Source organism: Acinonyx jubatus, chromosome A2 (genome assembly GCF_027475565.1).
Source record: "Acinonyx jubatus isolate Ajub_Pintada_27869175 chromosome A2, VMU_Ajub_asm_v1.0, whole genome shotgun sequence".
In the NCBI taxonomy this organism is placed as follows: Eukaryota; Metazoa; Chordata; class Mammalia; order Carnivora; family Felidae; genus Acinonyx; species Acinonyx jubatus.
The window spans coordinates 46,750,952-46,775,946 of NC_069383.1; the positions used below are offsets into that span (position 1 = coordinate 46,750,952).

The 24,995-nt window shown below is 39.2% G+C and overlaps 1 protein-coding gene across 1 annotated transcript in view; it reads right to left on the bottom strand.

Annotated features, from left to right (window-relative positions):
* ZNRF2 (zinc and ring finger 2) overlaps window positions 1–24,995 on the bottom strand; it is a 133,380-nt gene that overhangs the window by 4,928 nt on the left and 103,457 nt on the right. Inside the window, exon 6 of the transcript XR_008296750.1 lies at window positions 6,202–6,237. The gene's annotated coding sequence lies outside the window, so the exon portion shown is untranslated. The remainder of the gene's footprint in view (window positions 1–6,201; window positions 6,238–24,995) is intronic.

Here is a 24,995-nt window from a genome sequence, read left to right on the forward strand (position 1 = left end):
AAACCCAAAACGAAGAGTATGGTTATGTAATTGTAAAACTTGATTCACATTTCTTTCTGAGCACACAGCCAAAGTCTACTTTCCAGCCTCTTGTGCATTTAATGTGGCCACATGACTGCATTTTAACTAAGGGACTGTAGGCGAAAGTGCTATGGGCTCTCCCCAGGCCGGGCCCTCAGAAAGTGAAAAATGGCCTTGGCAGCTAATAGGAAGACTGTAACATTTCCACCCGGCTCTAATGAACCAAGATAGAGCACAACCACTCTGTGAGCACATCTGAACCAATGGAACTGCCGCTCCAAATGTAATTATACCCCCCACTCTTCTAACACAGTTTTTTGCCAGTGAGGATTCTAGCTGGGCTTTAAAGGTACGGCCTCTGAGATAAAATTACCAAGGTACACAATCAAATAGCCCCAAATCACGACTGGTCTCCACTCCCGTTAACCCTTCTTTGAATCACCTAGGACGAGTCCAAACCTGCAGGCCTGTCCAATTTTCTTACAGGGACGCCCCCTTGGTTCCTCAGCTAGCCCAAGAAACCTCACCTTGTTTGACAGCAGCTGAGTATGAACTCCAAATAATCTGTTGAGCCCTTCACTGTTTGGTCTCTATTTCGTTCCTAGGGCTTTTGAATTCTGATCAGTTTGCACTGTTCTTTGGTGAAATTTTGCTTCTAAGCATTTAACTCAGCATTCCTATTATCTGTCTGGTTGTCTGTTGTCCTAACTGTCACTCGTCTGTAAGAGAAACGCCTATAGTGAGGGATACAGGCCAGATAAACTGTCAGTGAGGCCGGTCCTGATGGCCAAGGTGCTCAGGACATCTCATCCGCCCTGCATCTTCAGAGTAGACTTTGCCTTGGGTCGCTCTTAGTTTGCTAGGGTTGCCACAACAAATTACCACAAACTAGGTCGCTTAATACCATAGATTCTGATTCTCTCGTAATTCTGAAGTCAAGAAGTCTCAAATTAAGGTGGCAACAGGGCCATACCCACTTTGGAGGCTGTAAGGGAAAATCCTTCCCAGGTTCTGGTAGTTGCTTTAATCCTTGGTGCTCCTTGGCTTGTACCAGCAAGTGCTCCAATCTCTGCTGCTGTCATTACATGGCCTACTTCCCTCTTTGTGATCTCTGCATCTCCAAACCTCCTTCTCCTAATAAAGACACCAGTCATTGGATTTAGGGCCCACCACGATCCAATATGACCTCATCTTAACTTGACCCTATTTCCAAATAATGTGACGTTCACAGGTACCTGGGGTTTGGACTTCAACATAACATTTTGGAAAAACAATTCAACCCACAACAATCACCTTTCAAGGTATTTTAAGAATTACTCTTTATTATATTAAAAAAATTATTCACCATGATCAAATGGGATTTATTCCTGGGCTAGAGGGCTGGTTCAATATTTGCAAATCAATCAACATGATACACCACATTAATAAAAGAAAGGATAAGAACCATACCATCCTCTCAATAGACGCATCCATTCTTGATAAAAACCCTCAACAAAGTAGGGATGGATGGAACATACCTCAACATCATAAAGGTCATATATGAAAGACCCATTGCTAATATCACCCTCAATGGGGAAAAACTGAGAGCCTTTCCCTTACGGTTAGGATCGAGACAAGGATGTCCACTCTCACCCTTACTATTTAACATAGTACTGAAAGTTTTAGCCTCAGCAATCAGACAACAAAATGAAATAAAAGGCATCCGAATCAGCAAGGAAGATGTCAAACTGTCACTATTTGCAGATGACCTGGTACTCTATGTAGAAAACCCAAAAGACTTCACCACAGAAGTGCAAACTGATACATGAATTCAGCAAAGTTGCAGCATATAAAATCAACATGCAGAAATCTGTTGGATTTCTATACACCAATGATGAAGCGGCAGAAAAAGAAATGAAGGAATTGATTCCATCTGCGATTGCACCAACACCAGTAAGATACCTAGGAATTAACCTAGGTAAAAGATCTAACACTCTGAAAACTATAGAACACTCATGAAAGAAACTGAAGAGGACAGAAGGAAATGAAAAGTACTCCATGTCCGTGGAAGAACAAACATTGTTAAAATGTCTATACTACCCAAAGCAATCTACACATTGAATGCAATCCCTATCAAGATACCACCAGCATTTTTCATAGAGCTAGAACAAACAATCATAAAATTTGTATGCAACTACGAAAGACCCTTATAATAGCAAAAACAATCCCGAAAAAGAGAAGCCAAACTGGAGGCATCACGATTCCAGATTTCAAGTTACATTACAAAGCTGTAGTCATCAAGACAGTATGGTACTGGCACAAAAACAGACACAGAACAATGAAAGAGAACAGAAAACCCAGAAATGAATATCCAACAAAGCAGGAAAGAATGTCCAATGGAAAAAAGTCTCTTCAACAAATGGTGTTGGGAAAACTAGACAGCAACATGCAGAAGAATGAACCTGGACCACTTTCTTACACCATACACAAAAATAAACTCCCAATGGGTGAAAGACCTAAATGTGAGACAGGAAACCATCAAAATCCTAGAGGAGAACATAGGCAGCAACCTCTTTGACCTCAGCCGCAGCAACTTCTTACTAAACACATTGCCGAAGGCAAGGGAAACAGAAGCCAGCGTGAACTACTGGGATCTCATCAAGATAAAAAGCTTCTGCACAGCAAAGGAAACAACCAACTAAAAGGCAGCCTACATAATGGGAGAAGACATCTGCAAACATATCTGATAAAGGGTAAGTATCCAAAACCTATACAGAGCTTTATCACAGTCAACATCCAAAATACAAATTACCCAGTTAAGAAATGGGCAGAAGACATGAATAGACACTTTTCCAAAGAAGACATCCAGATGGCTAACAGATACATGAAAAGATGCTCAACATCACTAATCACCAGGGAAATGCAAATAAAAACCATGATGAGATACCACCTCACATCCGTCAGAATGGCTAAAATTAACAACATAAGACAACAGGTGTTGGTGAGGATGTGGAAAATGGGGAACCCTCTTGCACTGTTGGTGGGAATGCAAATTGGTGCAGCCACTCTGGAGAACAGTATGGAGGTTCCTCAAAAAATTAAAAATAGAACTACCCTATGATCCAGCAATTGCACTATTAGGTTTTTACCCAAAGGATACAAAAACACAGATTCGGAAGGGTACACGCATCCCAATGTTGACAACAGCATTGTCAACAATAGCCAAACTATGGAGAGAGCCCAAATGTCCGTTGACTGATGAATGGATACAGAAGATGTGGTGTATATATACACAATGGGATATTACTCAGCCATCAAGAAGAATGAATCATGGGAATCTACTCCTGAAGCCGAGAGCATACCATATACACTATATGTTAGCTAACTTGACAATAAACAAACAAACAAACAAATAAATCTTGCCATTTGTGACAACATGGATGGAGCTAGAATGTATTATGCTAAGTGAAATAAGTCAATCAGAGAAAGGCAAATACCATATGATTTTAATCATATGTGGAATTTAAGGAACAAAAACAGAGGAACATATGGGGTGGGGGGAGAGGAGAGAGGGAAACAAACCACAAGAGACTCTTAACCATAGAGAACAAACTGAGGGTTGATGGAGGGAGGTGGGTGGGGGATGGGCTAGATGGGTGATAGATACTAAGGACACTACTTGTTGTGATGAGCTCTGGGTGTTGTATGTAAGTGATGAATCACTGAATTGTACTCCTAAAACCAAACCACCATTGCACTGTATGTTGACAAAAACTTAAATTTAAAAATTAAAAAAAAAAAAAAAGAATTACTCCTTTTAGTTTCATTTTCCTAGAACTGTTCTTGTTTTGTTTTTAAATGAGTTCTCAGTTGGCTACAGCTGGTGCTTGGCCAGATTCTTGGAGGTTATGTGCCTGCACAACATATTATCAGTGCAATGATGCTCATGAGGTCTTTTTAGTCTAAGTCTGCTTTCAATGTCAGACCAAATAATTTTTCCTTCATGATATACTGTTATACTGCTAAATCCTGCATACAACTTCCTAAGTTGCACAATTGCATCAAGGACAATTAGGTATTATAGCAGTGGTCACTTTGGGGAAATCTGACATGGGCAAATTGCTCATTTGACAGGTACCTTAGCACAAAAAGGAAACAAAATCCCAACTATCCAATGGTATGCTTCTACATTTCATCTGAAGTGGAGTAAGGTTGATATTGCTGGACTGTGATAAGTTACATATGCAAATGTACAGTAACTGCTAACAAAATTATACAAAGAAATAGACTTATCAACACTATACATCAATCTAATCGGAATACTAAAAAGTCTTCAGGTGACTCACAGAAAGACAGCAAAGATCAATGAAGAACAGAAGAAAGAAACAGAAAAATAAAATAGCAGACTTAAATCCTAACATACCAATAATTACATTAAATGTAAACAGTTTATATACATGAATTAAAAGAGATGGGCACAATGGATAACAAAGCATTTTCATGTCTACCAGAAAGAGATAAGAGAAATTACCAACATCCGGAATGAAAAAGGAGATGTCAGCAGACATTACAGACCCAGCAGACAGTAAAAGGATAATAGTTACTACAAACAACTCTATGCACATACATTCAACAATTTAGATGAAACTGACCAATTCCCCAAAAGCAACAAACTATCAAAACTTACCCAAATAAAATAGATATACTGAATAGTCTCGTAACTACTAAAGGAATTGAATCAACATTTTAGAATTTTTTGATAAAGCTGTGTGTAGGCCAGATGATTTCACTGCTGAATTGTACCAAATATTAAAAGAACAAATAACAGGAATTTACACCATTTCTTCCAGGAAATGGAAGAAAAGGAAACACTTATAATTGAATTTTGCAGGGTCACAAGAGTCATATACAAAAATCAACTCTGTTTCTTATATCAGCAACGAACATGTCAAAACTGAAATTAAAAACACAATACCACTTATAATTTCTCCTCAAAAGAAAAATACTGCAGTCTAAACCTAACAAAACGTAGGGGATCTGTATGCAAACCCTACAAAACTCTGATAAAAACTTTTGTTTTTGGTACAAACGTTTTTAAAAGACCTAAATAGACAAACTTACTAGGTTTATGGACTGAAAAACTGATTGAACATACTAAAGGTATCAGTCTTCCCCAAACTGAATTATATGTTTATTGAAATGCTATGAAATTTATGAAAAAAATTTTTTTGTAGATCTAGAGAAACAGTTTCTCAATTTATAGGGAAATACACGAACAGAAAATGAAACGAAAAGGACAAAAAAAGAAAAGTTGCTAGACTCACACTATCCTCATTTTCAAGCAGCTATTATACAGCCACAGTCATCATGACAGTGTGGCCACGTGGATTCCACAGATCGATGGAAACGAGTGCCAGTAATAACCCACACGACACAGTCAACGGATATGGACCAAAAGGCAAAAGCAATTCAAAGGAGAAAGGATTTTTTTTTTTCAACAAATGGTGTTAGAATAACTGTACATCCCTAGGCATAAATATGAACCTTGACTTAGACCTCACACCTGATATAAAAATTAACCCCAAATGGATCATAAATCCACATGTAACGTGAAACCATAAATCTTTTAGAAGACAACATAGGAGGGAATCTTCTGAGTTATGCAGAATTCTTAGACATGACTCTAAAATCATGATCCATAAAAGAAAATACCAATAAATTGGACTTTATCAAAACCAAATCCTTTTGCTCTGAGCAAGACCCTGTTAAGAGAAAGATACAGACTGGGAGAAATATTTGCAATGCACAGTTCTGGTAAGAGATCTGTATTCAGAATATATAAAGAATGCTCTAAATGCAACAGTAAAAACACAAAATTCAATTAGAAAATGTGCAAAAGACTTACACATTTCCCTATAGAAGATATTTGAATGGCAAATAGTATTTAATGGCATATATAAGCATATGAAAAGATATTCAACATCATTACCCACTGGAAAAATACAAATCAAAGCCATGATAATACACCACTATACCTCTATTAAAATGGCAAAAAAAAAAAAAAAAAATTCCACGATACCAACCACTGGCAAGGACATAGAGCAATTAGATCTCTCATACATCATTGGTAGGAATATAAAATGGTACAGCTATTCTGAAGAGAAGTTTGGCAGTTCCTTATTAAGTTAAACACAGACTTACCATAAGACTTGGCAATGATACTCCTGGGTATTTATCCTAGAGAAATGAAAACACACATCCACATAAGAAATCCATACATGAATGTTTATAGTAGTAGCTCTATTTGTATAGCTGACAAGTGGAAACAATCCAAATGTCCTATGAAAAATGAATGGATATACTGTGGCTCACCCATACTATGGACTACTACTCAATGAAAAGGAACAACACGATACATGCAACAAACTGTGGATGCATGAAGGGATCTCGCGGCCATTATGCTGAGTAAAAAAACCCAATTTCGAAAGGTTGTATACTTTATAACTCCACTTCTATAACATTCTTGAAATGACAGAATTATACAGATGAAGAATAGGTCAGTGGTTGCCCCAGTGGTTGCCAGTGGTTAGAAATATGAAGAAGGTTATAGAAAGGTTAGCATAAGAGTTTCTTTGTGAAGATAGAAAAGTTCTGTACCCTGATGATTGTAGTTATCAGAATCTACATATGTGAATAGGGGCACCTGGCTGGCTCAGTCAATGAAGTGTGGGACTCTTGATCTCAGGGTTGTGAGTGGGAGCCCAACACTGGGTACAGAAATTACTCAAAAATAAAAATCTTACAGGATGCCAGGGTGGTTCAGTCGGTTAAATGTCCAACTCTTGATTTCAGCTTAGGTCATGGTCTCAGAGTTTGTTGAATTGAGGTCAGGCTTCACCCTGACAGCACAGAGCCTGCTTGGGATTCTCTCTCTCCCTCTTTCTCTGCCCCTTCCCAACTTGCGTATGCTTGCACTCTCTCTTTCTAAACAAACGTTAAAAAAAAAAATCTTTATGGGCTCAGTCGGTTGAGCGTATGGCTTCAGCTCAGGTCATGATCTCGCATTCGTGGGCTTGAACCCCACATCAGGCTCTGTCCTGACAGCTCAGAGCCTGGAGCCTGCTTCGGCTTCTGGGTCTCCCTCTCTCTGCCCCTCCCCTGCTTGCACTCTCTCTCTCAAAAAAACTAAAAACATTAAAAAAAAAAACTTTAAAAAGTACCTATGTGATAAAATTTCATAAAACTATACAAAAATTCAAATAAGGTCTGTCGTTAAAAGTATTGTACTAATGTCAATCTCTTGGTTTTGATAACGAAATATGCTTATACAAGATATCACCACTGAGGCACCTCAGGAAAGTTGCATGAAGGACACAGGAATGCTTGGTATTATCTTTTGTAATTCCTTGTGAGTTTAAATTTAAAATATAGCTAAGAAACTGAGATAGAATCCAGATTCTTAAGGTTCCCTAAAACTCTTTGCCTAGACCAAAGAGATGTGAAAAAATTTTAATCTGCCTCAGTTTTGTGCGTCCATCTAAAACTCTGTTCCACACTTTCCTATTTATCTTTCCTTTCTCTTCCCTCCTCTTCCATCTTCAGAACTATCCATACTCGAAGTCCCTTAAAATTACAACCTCCAGATGAAGAGGTCTCTGATTTTCCTAATGTCAACTTCTGATCCTTGTGCCATTGTTAAGGACTTCCCAAACCCTGTCTTGGTCCATATACTCCAAACCTTCTTGACCACTATCAAGCTGTTCTTTTGGTGGAGCCAGGAGATGCAGAAACTTGATAATGTAAACAAAAAGTTCTCTGGAAAATTGACCCCTTCTAGCCAAGAACCAGAAACTTTTGAGTGATTACAAAGGAGATCCAAGGGAAACTGTAGCATCCAAATCCCAAAGGTTCCCTTTGCCTAACAAGGGGGAAAATTTTTTTCTTAAGTAGACTCCACACCCAACATGAGGCTTGAACACACAATCCTGAGATTAAAAGTCCCATGCTGTAGGGAATTAAAAGCAAAAATGAACTACTGGGACCTTATGAAGATAAAAAGCTTCTGCACAGCAAAGGAAACAACCAACAAAACTAAAAGGCAACCAACGGAATGGGAAAAGATATTTGCAAATGACATATCAGACAAAGGGCTACTATCCAAAATCTATAAAGAGCTCACCAAACTCCACACCCGAAAAACAAATAACCCAGTGAAGAAATGGGCAGAAAACATGAATAGACACTTCTCTAAAGAAGACATCCGGATGGCCAACAGGCACATGAAAAGATGCTCAACGTCGCTCCTCATCAGGAAAATACAAATCAAAACCACACTCAGATATCACCTCACGCCAGTCAGAGTGGCCAAAATGAACAAATCAGGAGACTATAGATGCTGGAGAGGATGTGGAGAAATGGGAACCCTCTTGCACTGTTGGTGGGAATGCAAATTCCTGGGTGCAGCCACTCTGGAAAACAGTGTGGAGGTTCCTCAAAAAATTAAAAATAGACCTACCCTATGACCCAGCAGCAGCACTGCTAGGAATTTACCCAAGGGATACAGGAGTACTGATGCATAGGGGCACTTGTACCCCAATGTTTATAGCAGCACTCTCAACAATAGCCAAATTATGGAAAGAGCCTAAATGTCCATCAACTGATGAATGGATAAAGAAATTGTGGTTTATATACACAATGGAGTACTATGTGGCAATGAGAAAGAATGAAATATGGCCCTTTGTAGCAACATGGATGGAACTGGAGAGTGTGATGCTAAGTGATATAAGGCATACAGAGACAGATACCATATGTTTTCACTCTTATGTGGATCCTGAGAAACTTAACAGAAACCCATGGGGGAGGAGAAGGAAAAAAAAAAAAGAGGTTAGAGTGGGAGAGAGCCAAAGCATAAGAGACTCTTAAAAACTGAGAACAGGGGTGCCTGGGTGGCGCAGTCGGTTAAGCGTCCGACTTCAGCCAGGTCACGATCTCGCGGTCCGTGAGTTCGAGCCCCGCGTCAGGCTCTGGGCTGATGGCTCAGAGCCTGGAGCCTGTTTCCGATTCTGTGTCTCCCTCTCTCTCTGCCCCTCCCCCGTTCATGCTCTCTCTCTCTCTGTCCCAAAAATAAATAAAACATTGAAAAAAACCAAAAAACTGAGAACAAACTGAGGGTTGATGGGGGGTGGGAGGGAGGGGAGGGGAGGGGAGGGTGGGTGATGGGTATTGAGGAGGGCACCTTTTGGGATGAGCACTGGGTGTTGTATGGAAACCAATTTGACAATAAATTTCATATATTGAAAAAAGTCCCATGCTGTAATGATTGAACCAGCCAAGAGCCTTAAGGTGAATTGTTATTTTTTTAATGTTTATTTTTCAGAGAGAGAGAGAGGGAGAGAGGGAGAGGGAGAGAATGAGACCATATGAGCGGGGGAGGGGCAGAGAGAGAGGGACACAGAGGATCCTAAGCAGGCTCTGAGCTGTCAGCATGGAGCCTGATGCAGGGCTTGAGCTCACAAACCATGAGATCATGACCTGAGCTGAAGTCGGACCCTTAACTGACTGAGCCATCCAGGTGCCCCTAAGGTGAATTATTTCTGATGGAAGCATAGAAAGAAACCTTTCAAGGGGGCACAGGTTATACTATAAATCCTACAACTGCTTCTATAATTATAAAAGTATATTTTTCAGAATTATAAAATTATCAGTGGTAGGCTAACTTTGTCCTTGTCTTATCTGCCTAGGCTGGCCCTCTCTCATTTCCTCTCCACCTTCCCGTCTCATTGGAAAGACTTTAGGAATAAAAAAGTTAAAAATGGAAATTCTGTTGTTATTCACATATTCATGCAGTCCAGATAAGATTCAAATAAAAATTTTTAAGTATTTTTTTTTTTTTAATTTGAGAGACAGAGAGAGGCAGAGAGAGAGAGGGAGAGAATCCCAAACAGACTCCATGCTGGAGCCAGACACAGGACTTGATCTCATGACCGTGAGATCATGACCTGAGCTGAAACCAAGAGCCAGATGCTTAACCAACCGAGCCACCCTGGTACTCCCCACACCCCCCTCCCCAAATTTTTTTTAAGTCTCAAGCTTTACACATATTGGTTCTTCAAATTTTCTTGCTAAAACCAATACAGAAGAAAAAGCTGTTTGAATAATGACCTTGGTTATTAGGTTATCAGTCCCACAAAGCAGGAAAGTTAAAACTTTTGACATGATGTGAATTTTTGGCTTATGAACACAGAGGTTCATTGTATATCAGAAAATCAATAAAAGATGCAAAATGTATATATAGCTATGGAGTAAAAAGAAATTAAGCCTTTGGTTATAGGTTTTCTAGTTCTGTGTTTGGAGGAAACAAAATGTGTTATTTTGGTTAAGGTAGTAACTAATAAAATGTTTGAGACTATACTATAGCACAGTTATAAAGTGACATATCTTATACATATGGGATAATTGTTTTGGCTTATCTACTTGTTAAGGGAACTGCCAATTTTATGAGAATGGTAAATTCAATATATTACATGTTCATTTAACATGCTCATCAAGGTAACTATTTTAGAGCTGAATTAAAACTGTAAAACATGTTTACATGCATCTAAATAACTATCTGGGAGGGCTTGAGAAAGGTGCATTAATGAAAGGCATACAGGGGCGCCCAGATGGCTATCAGTTAAGCACCCAACTTTGGTTCAGGTCATGATCTCACAGCTTATGGGTTCAAGCCCCATGTCAGGCTCTGTGCTGAAGCTCAGAGCCTGGAGCCTGCTTCGGATTCTGTGTCTCCCTCTCTCTCTGCCTGCCCCTCCACCATTAGTCTCTCTCTCTACCCCCCCTCCCCCATTACATTAAAAAGAAATTTAAACACACTGTGAGATATCTATACTTGTGGCATACTCATAAATTGTTTTAACACAAAGTACCTTATTTTTGAAAAAGATGAAATTTCTTGTAATTATCATCACTTATTGCTGCTCTTACATTAGCAACTTATTAAAATGCCCTGCATTTAAACTGATGCAGCCACTGGTGGAAAACAGGATGGCGGTTCCCCAAAAAGTTAAAAATAGAACTACCTTACAATCCAGCAATTGCACTATTTAGGTATGTACCCAAAAGATACTAAAAGGCAATTCAATGGGAGACATGCACCCCAATGTTCATAGCAACATTATCAACAACAGCCAAACTGTGGAAAGAGACCAAGTGCCCATCAACTGATGAGTGAATAAAGATGTGTGTGTGTGTGTGTGTGTGTGTGTGTGTGTGTGTGATAGAATATTACTCAGCCATCAAAAAGAATGAAATCTTGCCATTTGCAATGATGTGGATGGACCTACAGAGTATTATTCTAAGCAAAATAAGTCAGTGAGAGAAAAATGCCATATTTCACTCCTATGTGGAATTTAAGAAACAAATGAACACAGTGGGGGAAAAGATGCAAACCAAGAAACAGACTTTTAACTACAGACAACAAACTGATGGTCACTGGAGGGGACGGGGGCAGGGGGATGGGTGAAATGGGTGACGGGGACTAAGGAGTGCACTTATGATGAACACTGGTGTTGGACCTACGTGGTGAATCACTGAATTCTACACCTGAAACCAACATTACACTGTATGTTAACTAGCTGGAATTTAAATAAAAACTTGTAAGAAAAAAAAATTCCTGCATTTAGATACTTCTTAATTAGGTTTGTTTTGTCTCCTGGTCAACTTTTTGCCTTCCCCAATTTGAGAATAAAACTGCCCATGTGTCTTTTAAAACTACATGTTCTTTGGATATCCTGGGATTGCTACAAGGTAACCAGTGATTTGCTTCTTCATCTTTAGAAGGAAGAATACTAGAATGAACTGGATTTGTTTGGTGCTTCAGATTTTAACTCATTTGGAACTATTAGGAGAGCTCTTTTTAGTTTTCCAGACATAGGCTAGAAGAACAAAACCTGAAAAATCCTAAGAGAAATTTTTTCAAGTGATGTAACATCAGAGAAAAAGTACCTTCAAATTTTGATGAAATAAGCCCTCCCAGGAGATCTTGAGCTCTTGAATGCTAAAAATCCGCTAGGAGCAGATGATCTTCAGATGAGGTCTGCTACCTCAAGACCTTCCGATCCAAGACATGACGACACAAAGCAGACAACTCCCACCCAGCATGGCAGAACAAGATGGATTTTCATGGCTCAACTTTTGTGTTTTTGCTTTCCTTCAAGTCATACTTACTACTGTCCTTGGGTGCCCTCTAGCAGTCACCTAATGGTTTCACAGAATGCTTTCATACATTCTCACTGTTGTACTTTCATTCTCCCCATCTTCCTTGCGACCTAAGAAAAGGCAACGCTCTTGCGTACTTCTGTCCATAGCTACTGCTCTAAATCCAGCGGACTTCCAGATTATTTTCATCCCTGACCTGAACTCAGTGACAAAAAAATTGAACACTTGACTTTTTATATACCTCAGGTTCCTTCTGATATTTGAAGTTTCCTCGTATTTATTAAGCCCAACTTCCAGTCCTTGAAAAACGGGAACACGACTTCAACAAAATACTTCTGCGGAACTCATTATAGTACAGGCCTTATAAGCTCATTTGAAGCGGGAACGAATTCTGGGGCTATCCTTGTGGCAATGCTCAGTGTGTTCTCCTCAGAGACTCTCCAGCTTGATTTGCAAGAATCTGCCTGCCTCAAGGGACACGCAGTTGCCCCTAACATGATAAATCTTATTTATGTAATGTGGTCAATGTTATTTACACTCCCAGTATAGTCTATCCTCATCTTTGTTTTAAGCCAATCTCATTTTCACCATTCTTTTCAGCCAGTGTTATCAGTTTGTTGGATACAGCTATAGCAGGGCAGAGAGGAATATTTATAGCCTTTTATACAAACTCTTTCAGAAAAGAAAAGAGGAGGAAATAGTTCCCAACTCTTTTAATGAGCTCTCCATTACTCTGGTACCAAAACCAAAGATACTGCAAGAAAACTACAGACTAATATCTCTCATGGACATGGATGCAAACATATTAGCAAATTGAACCCAGATATAAAAGTGTAGCCCAACATTAAAAAAATCCATGAAATTCATTGTATCAGTAGATTAAAAAAACCTACATGATCATTTCAGTAGATAAAAAGCATTTGATAAAATTCAATATCCATTTGTGATAAATCTTTTTGGGAAAGAGGAACAGAAGGCAACTTCCTCAATATTATAAAGGGCATCCACAACAAACCTAATAGTGAAAGGCTGAATGCTTTCCCTTTAAGTTCAAGAACAAGCAAGGTTCTCAGCTTTTGGGGCTTCTGTTCAAATCGTACTGGAGACCCTGGGCAATGTAATAAGAGAAAAGGAAAGAAGGGAGGAGGAAGGGAGGGAGGAGCAAACAATAAAGAAAACAGGAAGTAAATAAAACACAGTTTAGAAAGGAAGAAGTAATTTCTATTTGTGGACAGTATGATTGGGTATACAGAAAACAATAAAGAATCTACAAAAAAGCTACCAGTGAGTTTAAGATCACAGGATGCAAAGTCGATGCACAAAAATTAATTTTTATATAATAGCAGTAAACCGGAGAACAGTAACATTTTTAGTAACACTAAGAACCATGAAATACATAGGTATAAATCTATCAAATTATATGCAAGATTTATATGTGGAAAAGTATAAATTACTGAAGACATCTTAAAAAACTAAACTAAATGGAGATACTGTGTTCATTCGCTAGAAGAGTCAATACTATTAAGACTGTAACAACTGACTTATAGATTCAATGGAATCCCAGTGAAAATCCTAGTAAGTAACTGACAGGCTGATTTTAAAATTTCTATAGAGGGGTGCCTGAGTGGCAGTTGGTTAAGCATCCGACTTTGGCTCAGGTCGTGATCTCATGGTTCATGCCTGGGTGGCCCAGTCGGGTAAGCATCTGACTTTGGCTCAGGTCGTGATCTCATGGTTCATGGGTTCGAGCCATGCGTTGGGCTCTATGTTGACAGGTCAGAGCCTGGAGCCTGTTTCAGATTCTGTGTCTCCCTCTCTCTCTAACCCCTCCCCTGCTGCCAGTGTGTGTGTGTGTGTGTGTGTGTGTGTGTGTGTGTGTGTGTGTGTCTCAAAAATAAATATTGAAAAAATAATTCTCAAGATTCACTAATTAAAAAAAAAAACACCAGTCTTTTAAAAATGTAGGACTTTCCCACTTCATTTTTGAAGATGCTACATAGACAGCAAATAAGAATATGAAAACGCTCAACATCATTTATCATTAGGGAAATGGAAATAAAGAAAACAAGGATACACACCATACACCCAGTAACAACAAAAACAAAAACAAAACAAAAAGGCAAAGCAAAAACATATCAACAATCAACCCCCCTAACAACACTGAGTTCTGGTGAGGCTGTGAACCACCTGGAATGCCTGTACATTGCGGTAGGGATGAAAATGGTGCTGCCACTTTGAAAAACTGTTTGGCGGTTTCTTATAAAGTGAACATATGATTATCATACGACCCAGCAATCCTACTCCTAGAAATACGCCCAAGAGAAATGAAATCTGTTCACACACAAAAACCTTTTGGTGAAAGTTAACAGCAGCTTTATTTGTCATCAGTAAAAATCGGAAACAACTCAAATCTCCTTCACCTAGTAAATGGATGAACAAAACGTGATACATTCATACAATGGATTACTACTCACCAATTAAAAGGATCAAAGTACGGATACATACAACAACATGGAGAAATCTCAAATGATTATGCTAAGTGAAAGAAGTGGGCTCAAAACCTACATATCATAGGTGATTTCAGTTATAGGCCATTGTTTAAAACACATCCCTAGGGAAGAAACCAGACCAGCAGTTGCCAGGGGCTTGGGGAGCACAGGGAACTTTTTGGGGTAATGGAACTGTTTTATACCTTGTGTGGATGGGTACGTGAGAACATCCATTTGTCACAATTCATACAACTGCACACTGAAAAGGGTGAACTTGACTTTATGTAAATTATCTCATTAACCTTAAAAAAAAAAAAAAGGACCATTACAATAACTGGTCTATGCACTCTGTGTTTTCCAAAGTTGATTCTCGTTCACCATCAGGTTGTTTGCATAGCTTGCAATAATCTTTATTGCTTGCTGGATATTAACCTTGAAAAAGCAATGGCTTGGGATGAGTCTTTTTCCAGAGATCTTGAGCTGCTGTTAAGTTCAGATTCGGAGAATCCTGGTCCATCCAGCTATGCGTACTTGAAGAGCTGAACTTCGGGAAAGCGCATCTGCCCAAACCACCCAGGGAAATTGCTTTTTCTATTTCTTTTCCTCACCTGCTCCAAGAGCAGCAAGACAGTCCTCTTGACAGCTCACAACGGCTGTAGCTTTGTCGTTGTTCTAATGTTCCATTTTCCTCCTTTGTTACAGACTTTCATCCAAAAACTGACCTGGCAGTTCCTATTTTTTCCTTTCTTCCTTCTTTCTTAAATCCAACATTTTATTATTATGTTTAGTCAGTCATCACCAGAAACTGAAGTCCAAAAATGTTTTTATTAAGTAACGGGTGTATATGGTAAAAATTCAAATCTTACAGAAGCGTACAAGAAAAAAGCCTCCTCACTGCCCCCACGCACCTGATGCTAGTCCCACCCAAACCTGCTCCTTAGAAGTCCTAATGCTCTGGGTTTGAGTCTGGTTTTAGTTCTTCTGATAGTCACAACCTCCAGCTCTCCAATGAAGATCCTTCTCTCTCTGCTTCTTGGTTCATAAACTCCGGTGTAAAAAGATAATAGCCCTTACACTAGATTTGCCTCGTCACACCTCCAGTATGTTAGTCTTATTATTTAGCCTTCTGAGAGCCCACTACATGCCAGGTGGTGTTGTAGACCCACGCATGCGATAGTGAACAAAACTCATGGACTAATCTGACTTCACAGCACTTCGATTCTAGAAGGACAGAGAGCGACAATAAACAAACACAAAATCTGTCGGACAGGTATTCTAGAAAAAGAATAAAAAGCAGGGTAAGGAAAATAGGGAATACGGGGGCAAGGGCAGATCAGTGAGCTTGGCCTTTCTAACTTCTCTACAAACTTCTGGAGCCAGGAATCCTGATATTCGTATTTGCAATTTCAAGTTCAGTCACCTACCACTGGTTTGCTCTTGGGCAAATCACTTAACCTCAAGTTTCCTCATCTATGAATGAGGATGAAAATACCTTCCTGATAGGGTTGTTGTAAGGATTGAGATAATTGTGCTGAGCACAATGGCTGGCACTCAGTGAATGCACCAAAATACGACTTATCATTTTTATTAGCACAATGACACAACACAAAACCCTGAAAAAAGAACAATCAAAAGGCCTATGTGAACAGCTTAGTTTTATTTTTATCATTATTAGGTGTGGTCACTATGCCCCAGCATTAGATGACTGCAGTTTTATTTTATATTGAATTCTATTCCTCTATTGCCTTGTGATTTCTAATTTCAGAGATACTGGTGGATAACTTTCACATGTTTTTTAGTGTTTTTTATTTTTATTTTTTTAATGTTTACTTTTGAGACAGAGCATGAGCGAGGGAGGGGCAGAGAGAGAAGACACACAATCTGAAGCAGGCTCCAGGCTCTGAACTGTCAGCACAGAGTCCGACATGGGGCTCGACCCCAGGAACCATGAGATCATGTCCTGAGAAAGTCTGACGCTTAACTGACTGAGCCACCCAGGCACCCCGTTTATTTATTTTTGAGCGACAGAGCACAAGCAGGGGGAGGAGCAGAGAGAGAGGGAGACACAGAATCTGAAGCAGGCTCCAGGCTCTGAGCTGTCAGCACAGAGCCCCAATGGCTTCAACCCACAAACTGTGAGATCATGACCTGAGCTGAAGTCAGACGCTTAACCGACTGAACCAACCAGGCACCCCTCTTTCATATATTTCAACAAAAGTTGACACATCCAAAAATTACCACAAGGATATACTTTAAATCACGGTCACTGTCAAATATTTATGGACTGGCTACTATGCACCAGAATCAGCTCTAGGTTCTGGGGATAAAGCAATGAACAAAACAGAAGAGATCCCTGCTTCTATGGAATCCGCATTCCAATGGGAGACACAATGAGCAAACAAACACGATGAGATCAGATAGTACTAAGTGCTATGAAGAAAATTACGGAAGAGGAGTGTGTTCTTCATGAGATGGAGTGATCAGGGATCGTACTTTATGAAGACAGGGTAGTCAGAGACAGCCTATCTGAGGAAGTGACGTTTATGCAAAGATCAGAACATTGAGAAGAGCATAAATATTATATATAAAAAACTGTTATCTCACCATTATTTTGTATTCCAGCATCGACTGGCACAATGAGACTTTAAAAGCTTAAGTAGACGCTTCTGCAAAAAATGCAAAAATCCACCTACTAAGACACTTATTACTCAAACATATTGTGCCAAACAAAAAGCTCTATAATTTTTTAAAGTTGCATTTTAATAGATGGATTAAATACTTAAATATATTTAGAAAGGAAATTATATATAAAAGCACCAGGAGAAAATACAAGCAAATACTTATATAAACTTAAGATGGGTAAAATCCCTTTATTTAAAACAAAATTTTAATGTTTATTTTTGAGAGACACACAGCATGCGTGGGGGAGGGACAGACGGACAGACAGAATCTGAAGCAGGTTCCAGGCTCTGAACTGTCAGCACAGAGCCCAATTTGGGGCTCCGACTCATTAACTGCAAGGATCACAACCTAGGCCGAAGTTGGATGCTTAACCGAGAAACCCAGGTGCCCCCTTTTTTAAAAAACAATTTTTAATGTTTATTTTTGAGAGAGAGACAGAGCACGAGATGGGAGGGTGGATGAATAAAATCCTTTTAAAGATGACCATGAAAGTCAAAAACATAAAAGGGGGCACCGGGTAGCTCTGTTGGTTAAATGTCAGACTTCGGCTCAGGTCACACACAATCTCATGGTTTGTGGGCTCAAGTCCCGCATCGGGCTCTGCACCAACAGTGTGGAGCCTGCTTGGGATTCTCTCTCTCTCTCTCTCTCTCTCTCTGTCTCTCTCTGCCCCTCCCCTACTCTCTTTCTCAAAATAAGTAAATAAACAACAACAAAATAAACAAAGGCCAAAATTAATAAATGTGACTATTTTAAAAATGTTAAACAGAAGGAAAGCAAAACAACCCTAAGAAAAAATACTACCATAAATTAGATTCAAAGTGAAATGAAAAGCTAATAAACACATTTGTAATGTATATTAAAAAACTAATAGTCTTAACACTTAAAAATATCTTAAACCACTAAGGAAAAAAACCCCAAAACAACCAGCAATAGTCATAAACAAATAATTTGCAAGGAAACACAAATGGCCAGTACACTAATGAAAAGATGTTTAACTATAGCCATAATGAAAGAAATGCAACGAAAACTGAGTTTGTGCTTATCAGAATAGCAGAGGTGGAAACACAGCAATAAAACTCAGTTTTGCTCAAAGTACAGAGAAACTTGAACTCCCATGTCCTGTTAAGAATGTAACATAGAAACAGCTTAAAATTTTAACAATAAAAGTGTAAAGGAAATCATAAATATCCTAATAGTACTATATCATCAATATTGTGAAGATTTGTACTTAATGACAAAAGTATTTATGATATACTGTTGAACACGCCCAAAAGAGAGCATGTTTGGTGTGACGTTACATATGTTAAATTAGGTTTATACAGATTGGTAAGTGGGGGTATAGTCACCAAAGACTAATGGTGATTATCTATACACAATGGGATTTGAAGTAATATTACTTTTTCTTTGGGTAAGTACTTACATATTTACTTTTGGAGCTGTCCCAAAGAAGGATTTTAGAAAGCTATACTAACTGGACAGTTAGCTAACAATTCACATATTTACCAGCAATCATCAATATGCTTTGAGTTTTCACCCTGCCACACAAGGGAAAGGGCAGTGGGTGTAAAGAGCTCCCAAGCCCAGATTATGGTCAACTCTAATAAGGGAAAAATGCCCAGTCGAGAGCTTTCCTATCATTTGTATGATGGCATCATTTCCTTGTATGCAAAAATGTTAAAGCTGCCTAATATTTTACAAACTGGCATTACCTAATCTTTAGTTCAAGTGACAAGGAAAACTTCCACTTCCAAGCCAAAAACACTTCCTCGTTCTAAAACATATTACAAAAATACAGTTATCAAGATTATAGTTTGGTACTGGCATAAGGATAGACATAGATCAATGGAATAAAATTAAGAGTTGTGAAACAAACCCATACATTTATCTTCAATTGAATTTCGACAAGGGAGGCAATGAATTTCGACAATGGGGGTGAATAATAATGGTCTTTTCAACAAATGGTGTTGGAACAACGACATCCACATGTAAAAGAATGAAGTTGGACTGTTACACCTCATATTATACACAAAATTAATTCCAAATGGATCAAAGACCTAATGTAAGGGCTAAAATTATGAAACTCTTAGAAAAAAACTTTTATATCAGCGTAAATCTTTGTAACTTTGGATTAGGCAATGGTTTCTTAGATGCCACCTAAAACACGAGCAGCCAAAGACAAAAATTTAGATAAACTGGACTTCATCAAAATTAAAAACTTTGTGCTTGCAAAGGTCACTACCAAAAAAAAGTGAAAGACAATGCACAGAACGGGAGAAAATATTTGCAAATCATATCTGGCAAAAGTCTAGAATCAAGAACATATTAAAAAAAAGTCTTAAAACGCAGTAATAGGGGCGCCTGGGTGGCTCAGTCGGTTGGGCATCCGACTTCGGCTCAGGTCATGATCTCGCGGTCCGTGAGTTCGAGCCCCGCGTCGGGCCCTGTGCTGACAGCTCAGAGCCTGGAGCCTGTTTCAGATTCTGTGTCTCCCTCTCTCTCTGCCCCTCCCCCATTCATGCTCTGTCTCTGTCTCAAAAATGAATAAACGTTAAAAAAAAAAACAACGCAGTAATAAAAAGACAAATAATTTTAAAGTGGGGAAAGAATCTGAACAGGCGTTTCTCCAAAGATCCACAAATGGCCAATAAGCAAATGAAAAGACACCGAACATAATTAGTCATGGAAATGCAAATCAAAGCCACGAGATACCACTTCATAGCCACTAGGTTAGCTATGTTAAAAAAGATGGGCAAATACCAGTGTCAGTGAGGATGTGGAGAAATTTAAACCTTTACATATTTGTGGTGGGAATGTAAAATGATGAAACCACTTTGGAAAAAGTTTGGCAGTTTTCACAAAGTTAAACACAAAGCTGCCATACATATGACCCAACAATTCTACTATTGGGTATATGCCCACGGTAACTGAAGACATGTTCACAAAAAGATGTGTGCTCAAATAAAGGCTCACAGCAGCAGTATTCAGGATAGCCAAAAAGTGGAAACCACCCAAATATCCATCAAGAAAATGTGATGTATCCATACAATACTATTTAGGTATCTAAAAAAATTAAGCACTGATACCTATTACAGCATGGATAAACCTTGAGAATATTGCACTAAGTGAAAGAAACCAGACACAATAGGACACGTATTGTATGATTCCATTTAATGAAGTGTCCAGAATATGCAGATTTAAAGAGAGACAAGTAGAATAGTGATTACCAAGAGAAAGGCGATGGGGAGGGAGGGAAGAATGGAGCATGACTACTGATGGGCAGGGATTTCTTTTTGGACTGCTGTATATGTTCTTAAATTAAACAGTGGTGACCTTGTGAATATTCTAAAAGCACTGAATTGTACCTTTCAAAATGGTGGATTTTATAGTATGTAAATAGTCTCAACTATAAAGTTTTTACATGGGGCGGGGAGGGCTCCTGGGTGGCTCAGTTGGTTAAGCGTCTGACTCTTGATTTCAGCTCAGGTCATGATCTCATGGTTTGTGGGTCTGAGCCCCACAATGGGCTCCATGTTAACAGCATGGAACCTGTTTGGGATTCTCTCTCTCCCTCTCACCCTGCCCCTCCCCCACTCTCTCAAAATAAACTTTCAAAAAAAAAAAAAAAGAAAAAAATCTTATAAGGGCACCTGGGTGGCTCAGTTGGTTAAGTGCCCAACTCTTAATTTCGGCTCAGGTCATGATCCCAGGGTTGTAAGATGGAGCCCCGCATGAAGCACCATGCTCAGTGAAAAGCCTGCTTAAGATTCTCTCTCTCCCTCTTCCTCTGCTCCTCCCCTGCTCATGCTCTCTCTCAAAAAAACCCCAAAAAACCGAAAACAAAACAAACACATAAAACATAAAAATTTTTTTACAAAGAATGATGGCAAACTTCTTGCCTGAAGCTACTGTATGATAGAAGATAATGGGAGAGTATCTTTAAAGTACTAAAAGACAATAAAAACAAACAAAAAAAAAGATGATCTAGAATTCTAGGCCCAGAAAAAGTTTGTTTCAAAACTGAAAACAATGCTTTCAAAACTTTTATAAATACACAGTAATCAAGATAATGTAATATATATAAGTCGATGGAACAAAAATGAGCCCAGAAACAGAACCACACATATAAAGCTTTTTGATTTTCAACAAAGATACCAAGTTAATTCAATGGTCATTAGAACAAACAATCTGGAACAAACTGGAGTCATATGGATAACCATGAACATCAATACATACCTTCACACAATATACACAAAAATTAACTTGAGTTGTACCACAGATCCAAATGTAAGAGCGACAGAGAAAATCTCTGTGACTTTGTATTTGGCAAAAATTTCTTAAACAGGACTAAAAGCATAAACAGGAAAACAAAAAACTAATAAACTAGACTTCAGCAAAATTTAAAACTTTTGCTCTTTCAAAACCACTGTTAAGAAATTGAAAAGGCAAGCCATAGACCGAAGACATTTGCAAGTCATACGTCTGATAAAAATATTTGCATGCAGAGCATATAAAGAACTCTTACAACCCAATTTAAAAATAAGGAGCCCCATGAGACTTTGGGAATAACTGGGAAACGAGTATGGCACATTTTCTCCCCAGAAAGTAGTGAAAAACATTGAGAAAACTGTTGAAACAATGATTTTAGAACTTTGGAAAATGACCAACGGCATGCAACAAACAGAAACGTTTACTCCAGAAGACCTACCGATCCTTAGTAAGAAACAGTGTGAATCTGGCATTTTAGCCCAGAGCAGTTTCCCCGCCCTTCTGCCCCACACATAATCCCCCCACAGCCTCCCAAGTTCTGGGGCATTATAGTTCCACCGGAGAGGGGCAGGCTGTGAGAACCTGCAGCCTCCTTGCTGGAGCGGGGGCTCAACTGCTTTTGGAGCAAAATGTGGGAAAAACTCACGGTCACAGGTATTGCTGGAAACATCAATGCTAGTGGCAGTCAGGGAAGGCCAACATGGTAGCTAGCCTGAGGTTAAGATACTGATGGCAGCAAGCAACAGATAAGCAGAACCGTGGAAATTTAACACAGTGATCTGGGGATAAGAGTGAGTAAGCCTCCACCATATCCCAGGATGGGAAGGTATGTACGGATGCATGCATATAACCTAGCAATACTCCTAGGTACTTACCCAAGACAAATGAAAAACATGTCCACACAAAGACTTGAAGGTGAATGTTCATAGTGGCATCATTCATAATAGCCAAAAAAGTGGAAACAATCCAAATTTCCATCAGCTGGTGAATGAACCAAAGTGGTATATCCATACAACAGAATACTGTTCAGCAAAAATAAGAATTACTAACACATCATTTGCAACGACATGGATAGAGCTAGAGGGTATAATGCTAAGTGAAATAAGTTGGTCAGAGAAAGACAAATACCATGGGATTTCACTCATATGTGGAATTCAAGAAACAACACAAAGAGCAAAGGGGAAAAGCGCTGGGGGGTGGGGGGGGGAGAGAAAGAGAGAGAGGCAAACCAAGAAACAGACTCTTAACTGTTGAGAACAAACTGATGGTTACCAGAGGGGAGGTAGGTGGGCAGATGGGTGAAACAGGCGATGAGGATTAAGGAGAGCATCTGATGTGATGTGCAGCAGGGATATATGCAAGTGTTGAATCACTACATTGGACACCTGAAACTAATGTTACACTGTATGTTAACTAACTAGAATTTAAATAAAAACTTAAAATTACTAACACACGCTAGACACGGACGAACCTGAGAACACATTAAATGATTGGATTCTGTGGTATGTAAATTATACCTCAACCAAACTGTTAAAAGTAATGGGATAAAGATCTGATTAGACCTTTCGCCAAAGAAAATACACAGGAGCAACAGGTGTTAAGCTGGGAATATTATTAGTGGTTACGTAAATTCAAATTAAATCGTGAGATACCACTATGTACCCACTAGAGTGGCCAAAATTCAAAACACTGACAGTATCAAATGTTGGCAATAATGTAGGGGAAACCATATACGGTACTCGTGAGAATGTAAAATGGTACAGCCACTTTGGAAAACTGTTTGGCAGTTATCTTAGAAACGGAAACAAATATTTACCTTGTGACTCCGTTATTCCATTCCTATTTATTCAAGATAGATGAAATCACATGTTCCCATCAAGATTTATAGATCAATGTTCACAGTCCCTTCATTCATAACAGCCCAAACTAGAAATAGCCGAGGTGTCCACCCATGGGTTGGTGAATGACAAACTGGAGTATATTCATACAATGAATGTAGTATGAGTGAATGTAGTATATTCATACAATACTCGGCAATAAAAAAGAACCGACTCAAGCAGGAACGCTGATGCCTTTCACAGATACGCTGAGCAACGCAAGCCTTACACAAATAATGTTTTCATCTACTCTACAGCGACACAGCGGATCAATGGCTGCCTAGGGGCTGAGGGTGGATGGGTGGGAACAAGGTATAAAGGGGCCTATGGTACCTTCTGAGGGGTGATGGAAATGTTCTCTATCCTGGCTATGGTGACAGCACAGGTGTATGTATGTGTCCAAGCCCATCAGACCGGACACTTACAAAGAGTGTTTTGTTGTACGTAAACTATCACTTACTGGAGTTGCTTTTAAAAAGCCGTGAAGAAAAAAATCTGATTAGGAATAAATAGATCCCCACTCTCATTGAGAAAACAGGCCTCTAAAAAAACAGAAATGCGCAAACTCATCTGTCTGGCTGTCTCCACTGCAATCCTAGTGTGTTTTGTACTTTCATCTGTTTTCACCTGTTTTAGCAGCACTGACAACGGACCAGGGTCTGGCACAAGCGTAAAACTGTTAACAGATGCACAGTCAGATCAAGTAGTTTCCAGTGACTTTAATAATCGTACTCCTTGAGAGATAGGACAACAAATGCTTATTCAAGAACGAGGTTTCACACAGCTGTGTTATTTACATACTTGCTATGTCACGCCTGATCACCAGCTTTTGCTAAAACTACAGAACCATAAGCTCCCTAAGGGCAGAAACTCGCTTTTCCCCGTCAATGTACATGCAGTGTCTCACACAGTATCTTGCATCTATCAAGTGTTCAAAAAACAAAGGCTAAATGAATGAACCAACACTTCACTCACCCCGCATTCCAGTTCAAGCAACTGCCGCATATTCTTCAGGCCGAGAAGACTTCAGGATTATCAACAGAACTCTAAGAACGAAAATCAGACTACAGCTACTCACATGCTCACATGCAGTGACCTACAGGCGCTCTCTAGTGATCGATGTCAGCGCAGCAGAACGTGATTTCTGAACTGTTAACTGCCACATTTTTCATGCCTTGCATTTCTGGCTGTTTATGGCAACTTAGTGAATCACTGGGAGCTGCTGCTTCAGTAGGGAGAGACGATAAGCGTAAGACAAAGACATCAAGGCTCAATTTTGACGTCCAAGGTTTTTTAATGCCAAGGGAAGAAAGAGGAACCTAAAAGGCAACTTTTGATTTGTCAGAGCCACATTCTGGAGGCAGAAAGGGCTTTTAGCAATTTGCCAACTTGGGTGCGCAACATAAAAGAAATCATCGAGGACCTCAGCCTGGCTCCATCAGGCAGTTTATTCTATGAACCAGGG